Source organism: Aptenodytes forsteri, unplaced genomic scaffold (genome assembly GCF_000699145.1).
Source record: "Aptenodytes forsteri isolate BGI_AS27 unplaced genomic scaffold, ASM69914v1 Scaffold53, whole genome shotgun sequence".
Lineage (NCBI taxonomy): Eukaryota > Metazoa > Chordata > Aves > Sphenisciformes > Spheniscidae > Aptenodytes > Aptenodytes forsteri.
This window is the reverse complement of record NW_008795909.1, coordinates 5,437,233-5,445,258: the sequence shown is the minus strand read 5'-3', so window position 1 is coordinate 5,445,258 and position 8,026 is coordinate 5,437,233.

Below are 8,026 nucleotides of genomic sequence, written 5' to 3'. Positions count from 1 at the left end.
TGTCAAAGGCCTTACAGAGGTCCAGATAGATGACATCTGTAGCCCTTCCCGTGTCCACTGATGTAGTCACTCCATCCTAGAAGGCCACTAGCTTAGGCAGGCAGGACTTGCCCTTGGTGAAGCCATGCTGGCTGTCTCGAATCACCTCCCTGTCCTCCGTGTGCCTTAGCATAGCTTCCAGGAGGATCTGTTCCATGATCTTCCCAGGCACTGAAAGGAACTTCACAGTTCCTTTCTCACTGAAAGGAACTGACCATATTCCCTTCTCTTGCAGCTCAGTACAACATCACCATCCCGCAGAATGGCCAGGCAAGAAGGAAATTGGGCAGATTGTGTTTTCAGACCTTCAAGCAAAACCTTCCGGAGATGTTCCTTCTCCCTGAACATTTCCCTTGAATTTTGCCAAGTACTTCCAGCGTAATCATGCTATGCATAAACCTGGCACAGCTGGGTAATCCATACGCACAAACTATCAGAGAGCACAGACCGTGGTTTCATAGTGTCATTAGCATTTCCTTCCCCAGTCAAACCTGACACCAGTTACACAAACATAAAACTGCTCTTTCCCCTCTTCGTAGCACTTACTCCGGGCCAGGTTTGGCACAGATGCAGAAGGCGGCAGCAGTATAGCTGCAGAGGTACATGAAAACAGCATCAGGAGCTCCCCTTTGCACTCAGCAAGTTATTCACCAGAGAGAGATTATGGATTGCATTAAAGAAGGTTGTTTTTATAAACATCCTAGCACTGAAAAACTCATTTATTTTTAACTTTCCGAGTAGAATGAAAGGTGATCAGATCCAAATAGCAATTATGAATTTTTAGTCTGTTTAAAGTCCTAAAGCCATGGGGTCTGCTGGTACTGCAATCGTTAGCAGAGCTGCAAGTAATCAATTGCTCTCTATCTGTGTTTACGCGAGTGGAGCTGATTGATTACTCACTGCTAACATGATTGCCAACGCTGCAAACATTTTTCTCTGGACAGTTCTCCAAAGCAGCCAGGGTCTGAGGCTAACAAGCTCTCTGCCGAGGGGAGGGTATAGAAGCAGGGCAGCAATTTTTAGGTTGTTTAGGTTAACATTGTAACTGCAATGTTCAAGTGGTCTGAGCCTCTTGAAGCCCCCAGAGCCTTTGCGTGGCGTAAGGCACAATTGAGGCCTCGTGGCCAACGCACTGCACCTTCAGCAGAGAGAAACGAATTGTCCCTTCCTTACACACGAAATTTTCAGGGACCTCCTGCCCATATGTTTTGTGAGGAGGGAGAGAGGGTTTGCTGTCTTATCCTCATCATACCCGAGGGAGCAGGAGGCAATTCCCCCTTCCCTCTTTGTTTAAACCTTCCCATCAAAAGCACTCCTCAGGAAATTGTTTATAGTGCAAATTTTACAGAAACCCAGGACCTCCGTATTTTCCATCGTCTATTACCTCCTTTTATTATTTTATTGCATATAAAGGAATACTTCTCTTTCATTAATCTCTCTTGTAAAATCTACGCTTATTTACAAACAGAGAGAGAGACAAGTTCACCTCCAGGCTGTATGATGGTTGGTATGAACTGACACCCTTCGTGACTATTTCAAGCCTTAGACTGAATGATGCAGTGGGATAGACTACAGCTCCCTCCCCAGTCAGAGATGCTTTCAGGCAGAGGTGAAGCCCAGGGGCTAGAGCATTCTTATTATTAAATTGATAAATTGAACATTTTTTCCCCAAATGCTGCTTTTGGGAAGTGGGGATCAACAAAAGCATCATTTTTCTCTAATCAAAGGCACCAAATAATTAAGAGAACACTTCTATGCCATTTTCATATTTCACACTGCCTGTAATCCAAACCCCTGGCAAACGAGTAAAATAACCCAGAGTCTGTCTGGTAAATGGCATAGACAAGACAGTTGAACTACTCCCAAGTGCCACAAGCTTTCTCCAAGAGCCTTTAACAGGACACTGTTAATTGAGATTGCAGAGAATAGTGTTGGCAGTTACTGATGATCAGAAAATGCTACCAGCTTGATTTATATGCATTCCTCCGCTACTTCGAGACCAATTCCAGTTTTAAAATTAAATCTCTATTTGTCTCTGCTGTCCTTTTTAGCACCTTACACAGCAAAAACATTCCCACAACGAAAGCAGTGAGGTACTAAAAAGGGATGTTGATTAAATGTGCACGAACATGCAGAACACAACTAACAACATAAACTGTTTCTCCAACCAGATTCTCATGTCATCTATAGCATAGAAGCTTTAGCAGCTGCTTCCCAATATATTCAAAGGGAAACTGCATTATTGCAATCTGACAGCATTTTTCAAGGAACAAGCCCAGACACCTTGCAAAAGCCAAACAGATCCAGAAGATGGTGGATAAACTCCCACCACTTCCATAGGCTTCCCTTCACAGCTTGGGTCTGTGATGTTGCTGTGCCCACATTATCTAGCAGTAGGAAGATACGTCTTTTTTGCTACCTTTGGGGCTTTTTCCTTTTATATTTAGAGGAAGGTTTTTCAAGCAATAACTGTCTCTTATTGTAAGCATGCACAAAAATAATTGTACCCTCTATACATTACAATGTTTGGAACAGTAAGGTAAAAATTTCTAGTGTCTTTTAACTGCAACAGAAGGCAATGCTGTAGGAAAGATGATGGGAGGCTGTGAATGTTCGAACAAGTATTCACAGACACCTCCAACTTTTCCCAACCAGTTGGACATCACCTTTCCTTCTTTATTTTTTTAAATTTGACCTTTCTTGCTCCTGCTCTCCCAAAAAGTGGCCACACTGACTCCAAGTGACATTTCAATTGCAGAGGTAGGTCTTAAGCATGATACATTATTAAAAAAACCCACTAAATCAGAGAATGCCATAAAACTTCAAATGCAGCAGCTCTGATGCCACTGATCAGGAAAACAAAATCCCTGCTGCAGACAGACACATTGGCTGGGGATATCTTGCTGAAGGACGCATAGGGAAGTAATCAGGAAAGGGTTTTTCAAAGATGAAAAGAATAAAACAGAAAATTAATCAAGTCAAGAGTTTAGCTGAAATACATTTCAATGCCCTTAAAAAAAAATCCAACTGTTTTTCTTTCCAAACTGACACCTTCATGTGCCATTTCAGACTCTCATATTCCCATATGTTGTTCTACAGACAATGAAAACGTGTGCATATGTCACGCCAAGGCATCACCATGCAAACTTGTTTGTTTACCACTTAGCACCACACTGGCGGGGCAGATCTCTTGCAGCTCTTCCCCTTCTGATGATACAGCTGAAAACTCCAGTGTGAATGGGAATATACTGCAGTTCGCGTCAAGAAGAATGGCAACTTTCACCGTTGTTTTTGCTATTCTGGATATTCATGCGAAGCTTTGCTTAATCATCTGCTTGGCTGTTTAGCAACAACATTCTCAATAACCATTTAATTTAATGATCAATTTTTTTTAATGAATACTTTAATTACACGTAGTTGCTGGAGGCCCTGCCAACAATCAGCTGGTCTGAGTTTTAAAGAAGCAGATGAAAGAGTACTGGATATAAGAGGAGCCTTAGCAATTTATGTCACTACGTGGATTACTCCAAAACCAGCACAATACAGAGTAGTCAGAGAGGGATTGAAGTCCCTACATCAGATTCTAGCAAAGTCCTTAGCACACCAGAGAAAGGCTCTGCAGACTATGGCATCAAATAAGATTTAAAATGTTGAAAGAAAATGGTACTACGGGTGCCCTTATTTATCTGTATTACATACAGTAGCTTCTCAAATAGTGACTGTGGCATCTCTCAAACATCCTCTTGACTCCATATGTACCCTCCTTGGATCTGAGCTGCACGGCCACACGGTTCCCCAGCCCGCTGGGTTCCCAGCTCTGGGGGGATGCTAGCGCGTGGCTCACAGGGTCAGTAGGTGGATCAGCCCCAGAGCATCCTCCTTGGCAGGCAAGAGGAAAGCAGCACCTTCCTCCACCCTGGCCAACTCGCTCAGGGCTGAGGCAGAAGTGGGTTCATGCCAAACGTGCAGCTGTGACAGAGCTACCCCAGAAAAGCAAGTCTGCAGCAACATCTCTTCTATGGCAGAACAACCTTAACAAAACTCAGCTAAGCAGCCCAAGTCCTCTGCTCGGTGCTGTACCGCTGAGCCAGCAGCAATGCCTAAGGGCAATAGTGAGTCCTAGCACTCGTCTCGATCCCTGCAGCCCAGCATCACAGAGATGCGCCAGGCACATTTTCAAAGCCACATGAATTCGGGGGCACCTATCCTAATGTCTTCCATAGGACCGGCTTTCATCCTCAAGGTCAATTCCAATTTCATCTACATTTCAGAGAAATACTGCTGATTTCAGCGGAGACCATCCTGATAAATGCCAGCGTATACAGACGCAGAAGCAAGTCTTCCCTGCGATCACCCAGGGCATCTGAAACCAAGAGGCATCTTGGCAGGATACATGAATGGCCTGATTGTGTCCATTTTCAAGAAGGAATACATATGTATAGCGCTGCAATCCAGCTCAGCCTGTATGGGATTCTGCTCTGCTTGATGAGCAACAAACACATAATGACTGCTTTCAGCTCCTAATGCCACTGCTTTTTCTGGAACAATATAAAGGCCCGAACTGCAAATTCACATCTGGCCTTGTTGGAAATTAACTGGGAATCAAAAGGGGTTTGCAATTAGCCTTCGGAAAAATCTTCACTAATTCACAACCACAGAACAGGACACTAGAGCCTGCAATGACATTTCTGTGGGATTTGGTGGTGTGTCTGTAATAGGGGGGTTTGTGTATTTATTTTAGGGAAAGACTATCTTCTGTTTGGCTTTGGTCTATGAAAGAATTCAGGAACAGCAATATTCCAAACATACGGTGATATTCATTTTCACAGCAAAATGCAATTTGACTACAGTTTCCCACTGTGTGCACTCAATTTCCATGAATGTTACTGGGATTAAGATTTTTCATGGTTATTTTTTGCCATTTTCAGTGAAAACCGGCATCAATATTTGTACACTTGTTTTATTCTTGAAGTTTTACAGTTTTCTATTCTGCTAAAACCCCTAAACCCGTTTAAAGTTTACAAAATTCATCCCAAAAAATTGGTTTCCAACATTTAGCTTGCTAGAATTTTTAAAGGGGTCTTTATTTTTATTTGAAGGGGTCTTTATTTTTTACTGTTAAAATCACCAATAAAATTAAATACTTTTCACCCAGTCTAACTACACTTCTGTCCTGTCCCCAAACATCTGAGAGGATTAGCCAAATCTTAGCTCTGGTCAAGCAAGAATAAAAGTATGGCATCTCCCTACTTTTCCACCAAGCAAATAAGTCAATATAAGGAGAGGAGGAAAAGACCTATACTTTCTAGTATTGTTGGGAATAGTACTATAATTTGTCGTTCATAAATACAAGCTGCAAACCACCTTTCTTGGACAAGAAAGGGAGGTGTGCCCAGGCCACGCTGCCTCTTGCTCTTCCAGGGGGTCATCACCATCCGCTGCTCCTGCCTCAAGGCTGCACTTCGTGTCGCAACGTAGCTCCTAATAACCACTGGGAATTATCTCCCCGATTCACCCGGTGCTCGAAAACCTCTCTGGGTGCTCCTGACGATATCACTGGAGAGACTCAGGGGAAGGGCACCAAAAAGAAAACCCCTCTCATTCATATTTCTACCAAGTATTTCAGATCGTTTGCTGACTCATTTTGCAGTTTAGCTTGCAGCAAACTCAAAATTAAGTTACTAGAGAATAATGACCATTAAGTGACTGAGATTGCTTTATTTCTCTGAGCCTTAGCAACAGTGATTTTACTTGCCTGTTGCCATAACAACTATGGCATGCACATCAAGGTCACTAAGCCCACTTTGCTTCTTGCCTGTAGCTATGTCTCTGATGGCTTATATGCCTCATTTTTATTGTAGATCCGTACACGATGACTAGGAAGAAAAGATACTTTTTCATCTTATGAGTAAACAAACACATGAAGATGAGCTTTTCTCAAGGTAAGGGAAAAGGGACAAAAGACAAAGCATTTACGGGAAATGCTCACTTCATTCTTAACGGAAAAGCAGTTCTTAAAAAAAAAAAAAAAATGGTGTCTATGAGGTCCAAAATACCTAACATGCAAGGAGTCAAATCAGCAGTCAATTCTTCCTTATAAAGATGAAGAAAGATTTCCTGAACAGTATGTGGATATGAGTTCCTTGATTTCCAAGAGGAACTGCCAGCCTGCCTCAGGACATTAGCACAGGGACATCAAGGTCCCTGAAGTGCCACATCAGATATTGAAGAATTCTGACCTTAGTGCTTAAATAAGTATAGCTTCAATGGAAACACCCCATTTAGTGCTAATCTAAGAAGCCGCAGTGCACAGCTGTTCACTGAGACATGTTGGCCTGAAATAAGCTGGAACTGGAAAGCAGGAGCGGACCACTAAGCTGGCTGGCTGATGAACTGCAAAGCCCCAGGTCAGGAGAGAAATCGCTTGCAACATCATTTTCCTTAGTTATTTCTTTCACAAATTTTAATGGATGCAATTTTTACTCCAGAATATTTACACCTCACGCATCATTTTCATTGTATAGAAGGGTTATAAAACATTCTTTTAATACAACTGAACTGCATTCATTTGTCTCATAAGTCAACTGGAGGCACTTTCAAAGGAAATTCTAAGCTCCTACATTACCAGAGCATTTTTTCCTGCCATGTGGAAGGGGAGAAAAAAATTATTCTCTCTGAAAAATATAAATAACTTTTCCACCTCTTCTTATAGCTAGTTGATTACAGCAGCCAGTGAATGCAAGATTTTGCTGCTTATTTGTCAGCTTTACACCAAAAATACCAGCAAAAAAGATGAAATTGCAGAGGGATTTATGAGGCACTAAATACTTCTGTGAATCAGGACTGAAATGTAATTTCATACATACCTGTGTAGTTGTTGGCTATGGGACAAGATAGATAGACAGACAGACAAATACACACAGGCACATTGATAGACAGGCAGACAGCTAGACTGGAGCTGGACCACAAAATGTCAAATTTAAGTTTTGCTTTATCATTTACATTAGGTCCAGCTGGCTCCAGCAGAGATTCTGGCCCAGCTCACCTGGCATCTTGCTAGACAAGGCGGAGCAGTAATTTCATTTTCCAGATAGGAAACAGCAGAAAAGGAATAGCTGATTATCATACAAGCCCACCGGGACAAGATGAAGGACTTACCATGTCTGGGGACTCTCTAACACGCAGCTGTGACACAGACCTCCATCGCGTTATCAAGTTCCTGGCTAAACAGCAATGAGTTGTTTTGGAGTTTACACCAAAGAACGGCTGGAAAAGAATTGGTTGCTTCTTGGGTGTTATTCTATACTAGTTGATATTTTTTTGTAAAATTAGAAGGCAGAGGTGCTCTTGGTAACCACTACTGCCACGAGCGAGTTCACTGCACACAAGGAAATATGACTTACTGACTAGTTAAACGCTAACTGCCAAATTTAGGGCTTTCAGAAATAATGCCATTGCTTACAGTGGGATCCATTGCCCTCTTAAAAAGAAGATTTGTGACATCTGTCTTCCCCCAGGTGATGGGAGAAGGTGCGTGCTGCTGGCCAGGCACCCAGCCTGTTCCAGGTGGCAGTGGTCCAGGAGGTGCCACAGCCAAGCCAGGGAGCTCCAGGCAGCACGGCAGGACCAGGTGAAGGGGTGGGATGTGGCATGCAGGATCGGGGCAGCCCTGGAAGTAGTGGGGAGCTGGTGCCAGCCCTTCCTGCGGAGCATGGTGGGAAGGACGGTGCATCAGGGACCCAGAGGGACCTGCATGGAGCTTGCTGGAGCCCCCAGAAAGGTGGTAGGCAAAGGTTAACACAAGGGCAAAGTCTGTCCTGCTGAGGATATATCAGGTTGGGGAGAAATTGGTTTCTGAACCCTTTTATTTATTCATCAGATCTAAGTTTATCCTTTTCAAAGTTGTCTTATTTAGTATATGTTCTAGACATCCAATGCCAGGCCAGTTTAATAATTCAAAGCCCCTTTGATGTCCTTATTGTGCTCA